At 45.3% G+C, this 4,173-nt stretch overlaps 1 long non-coding RNA gene across 1 annotated transcript; it reads right to left on the bottom strand.

The window, feature by feature from the left end:
• Positions 1–368: 368 nt before the first annotated feature.
• LOC144736505 (uncharacterized) lies at positions 369–2,833 on the bottom strand. Its single transcript, XR_013588765.1, has 3 exons — positions 2,697–2,833; positions 1,681–2,041; positions 369–611 (listed from the first exon to the last, which is right to left on the bottom strand). It is a non-coding gene; the product is annotated as an uncharacterized LOC144736505 (long non-coding RNA).
• Between the last annotated feature and the right edge of the window lie 1,340 nt (positions 2,834–4,173).

The raw sequence follows: 4,173 nt of genomic DNA on the forward strand, positions 1-4,173 counted from the left end.
AGGTAAAAAAAAAAATTAAAAGTTAATAAAAGTAATAATGGAAATAAAATAATAAATCACGACGTTTCGGAGGCAACACAAGTCTCCGTCATCAGGTGGGACCGTCACAGCTAACATTACTGCATTTTTTAGCTGTGACGGTCCCACCTGATGACGGAGACTTGTGTTGCCTCCGAAACGTCGTGATTTATTATTTTATTTTATTTCCATTATTACTTTTATTAACTTTTAATTGTATTTTTTACCTACGTAACTTTACCGAAAAAACCTAAGAGTATGAATCCTTGCAGTCACGAAAGCTTCAAATCTAGAATTAGTGTAGTGTACGTGGCACGCCACCTGCAAAGGTTGTGCCGTATGCAGAGGCCATTTCCGCTGCAGTTGCTGACGCCCTCGCAGCTAAACGTGAGGTCTGTCAGAAAGGGCTTCCAGTTGACGTTCTCGGGGCTCTTGATCCGAGCGATGACCTTCTCCTCGCTCGTCTCGGACCACCAGTTATTGGTGGCATCCAGCACGGGTCCCGCCGAGGAGAAGGAGACCCACAGATCGTATACGGAGTCCTCCGCGTTCTCGAATAAGTTTTGTTTTACGTCCGTCAACAAGTCTCGCAACTGCGAGGAAAGTCAATCAAAACAACTTTTTGAATAACATTTTTAGCCAGCTTTGGGTAAGTTGCATTAAACTTGGGTTTTATTTATTTACATCAATATTTTGTCAGGAAATAAAATATTAAATGTATTTTTCAATGAACAACTATAATCATATCTAGAAAAACAGACGAAGCTGCTATCGTGGACCGTGTACCTCGGCAATCATTTGTTGAACTGTCACAGCCCGTGTTGAACTGTCACAGCTCGTGTTGAACTGTCACAGCCCGTGTATATTAACCTATAACGCTTTCCCGTTCTGATGACGTACGTGTACATCAAAAAAAGCTCAAATGAAGAGAAATGTAGCGGTACGAGGCTCCCACAAATCGATGTGGGAGGGCGTGTGGCACGGTTTGACGCCAGCTATCGTAGATTGCGGTGGTGGTTTTGCTATGGTGCTCTGCGGTGAGCACCACGTCTTTAAAAACAACGGCGCTACTCTGCCTCTAAATAAAATTAACACTGAACTGCTTGCACATTCCAAGATTCAGCGGTGAACGGGACCCACCCTGCAACTTGCAGTCATCTCGGAACAGGAAAGGTTTAACTGTAAATGCGCCATCAACTAAATAAAAACCAGATTGTATGTATGTTTAATTTATTTCACTCCGCACGTAGCCAACCGCGCTAATCGGAGGTGCGTTTCGGAAACCACATGCATTTAAACTGGCAACTACTAAAATCCACGTAGTGAGGTGTCATCACGTGTTGAGTCATGGATGTAATGTACGGAGAAAGAGCATGGAACGGGGGAGCGGGTAAAGAGATGGGAATGGGAGATGGAAGGGAAAGGATGGAGGAGCATGAAAACGGGAGCACAGAGTGAGGAGAGATGAGGATCGGGAGGAGGATGCATCAGGGCCTCGACACTGCTGCTGCTGCACAGAGCAGTGTGTATTTTCACAGGGGGCGGAGCCAGGGAAAGGGTAGGGGTTCAGAATGGGTGAGTCACGTGGGTTACTGGAGGCTTGAGCTGGTTTAGAGAGAGAGAGAGAGATGTGTAAGCGTTTGAAGAGAAAAGCCAACGTACCTGAACAGCGGCACCGGATACTGCACTCACACTCTGGTAGAAGTTGTTGTTGGTGATTCCTAGGCTCATTATGTTGGTACAGAGGCGACTAGATTGAAGTAAAATCATTGACATCCCTTTGTTGCTTTGAAACTCATTTCCAGAAATGCTCAGTTCAAGACTGTCTTGATCATACATTGAGATAGCCATATCCACCACAGGATTATTAGGACTCATTTTGTTAGAAGTAAATTCATTGTTAAGCAGACTAATATTTGTTGACCCTTGATTAATGTAAAGTGCTTGAATTCCAGTGTTCGACACAAACTTGCTGTTAATGACATTTATGGCTCCATATGTTTCGAAACGTATCCCTCCACCGCTGCAACAACAGAAATTACACAACCACGTGTCATTATAAGACAATCAAAACGCATTAAGTAATACAACCAAGGTTCATACGATGTCATGGGATTTTTATCTTCCACTCTGAGTGAAGCAAACAGAGTGGAGTTTCAACCACCCACCCACACACTCATGCAAGGTTGTGATCGTGCCCACGACCTCCTGCGTACAAAGCGAGGGAGATAACATCTCGCCACCGCGGCGGCGACCAAAATAGCTTGTGAGTGGGTGATGCTATCTGCATTTCACCAGACTCCGCGATTGTGCGAGTATGGATGTATGTATGTATGTTGTTGAACTTCTTGTGCACTGTACGTAGCCAACCATGCTAATTGGTGTGGGGGAAGCACAATAAACTAAACACAAAAAGCAGTTCTCGAGAAATTAGTTTTCAATCTAGATTGAAAAGTGCATAGCTCCAGTCGCATCCTAATATCAGAAGGAAGAGCGTTCCAGAAGGCCACAGAAGCGCATCTACTGCACGAAACAGTGTGTGTTTTCATAGGGGACAGAGTCAGGGAGAGGGGTTCAGAGTGGGTATGGCCACACAGGAGTCACGTGGTTTACTGGAGGCTCGAGCTGGTTTAAAGAGAGAGATTAGAATGCCGTTCCCGTGTCCCGACACTGAACACCTGTTGTTTCCGATGAGGCAGCCAGCAACGGTTGCGTTCAGCACGTTGCGGTATTCACCGACGTAGAGCCCGTAGTTTTCTCTGCTCTCCGACACGTTCACCTTGCTCAGCATCGACACGCCGCTCGCAGTGATACGGTTCCCAGCGATATCTGTAAAAACATCACAATCGAGTCACAAATTGGAGGTATTGGAGGTAACTCCACTCTTCCACCTCCAACCCAGCTTATATATAAGCTCCTAGCTTGGTAGTGTCTCATTCTTCACCTGAAGACGGCTGCTTGCGTTGTAGCCGAAACGTCGTGAGAATTATTTTATTATGTTTTATTTTTATTATTTTATTACTTCCCTTCTACGTGACTTTACCGAAAGAACCAAGAAGATGAACTCCACTCTTCTTCTTCTCACACTTCAATCACCCCTCATCGGCATGAACATTTTCTATTTTCACATCAGGGCTCTATGACACATTGGGCCACTGTTGAGTCGTGACACAGCCAACACGGTGGCGTGCAGCATAGTATCAACAAGCTCGATAATTGCAACTCACGACTCTACAGACCGGCTGTCAAAAACATGACTAAGTTGCAGTGTGTTCAAGAATTTTCGGCACGTGTCGTGACGGGTACTGCAAGATCCGACCATATCTGTCTAGTGCTCACTGAGCTGCATTAGCTTCCGGTTGCCAAATGAATACATTACAAGGCCTGCTGGAGCGCTCTTCCTTCCGATATTAAGAAGCCACTGGAACTATGCACTTTTAAATCATCTAAATTGAAAACTCATTTCTTTAGAATTGCTTTTTGTGTTTAGTTTGTTGTCCTTTTGCCGCTCATCCGATTCGCATGGTTGGCTACGTACGGTGTGAAAGAAGTTCTACATACATACAACTCACCAGCCAAGCAGGCTGACCACGTTTGATAATAAAGAATTGATAGCTGATCGGTTGGTTTTAACATACAGGATCAAAATAGCGTAACAAGGTACAGCTATTTAATGACTCAACCTTGACAATGACGTCAAAACAACTCAAGTATATTCGTTGTTTAGCGACGGTACGTGTCCATAGCATTGCATACCGGTAAATGCTGATGTAGTTATGTTGATTTCAGAATCTCCGCTTGAGCGAATCACCAGGCCGTAATGGAGAGTGTGGGACACGGTGCTGTCCGCAATTAGAATCCGCAGCTCTGGACCATTGATACTCATGCCTCTGTTCGCAGAGGAAACCGTGACTTGCCGTAGCCTCATGGCGTTCACCGGGCGGCAGGGGACGTCCAGATATATTCCATCCAACGTGGGATTTTCTGAACAAAGCACACAACAGGACACTGTGACGTTCCTGCTATCATACGCACGCCAAAATAATTTAGACGGTACACACAAAAACATCCGTACATGCCCTGCAGCTGCTTGCTGAGTGCCACTGCTAGCAGAAGGGCCTCCCAACATAGAGGCCCTCTCAGGAGTATTGTGGC

The sequence above is a fragment of the Lampetra planeri genome, chromosome 61, assembly GCF_965212315.1.
Source record: "Lampetra planeri chromosome 61, kcLamPlan1.2.h2, whole genome shotgun sequence".
NCBI lineage: Eukaryota > Metazoa > Chordata > Hyperoartia > Petromyzontiformes > Petromyzontidae > Lampetra > Lampetra planeri.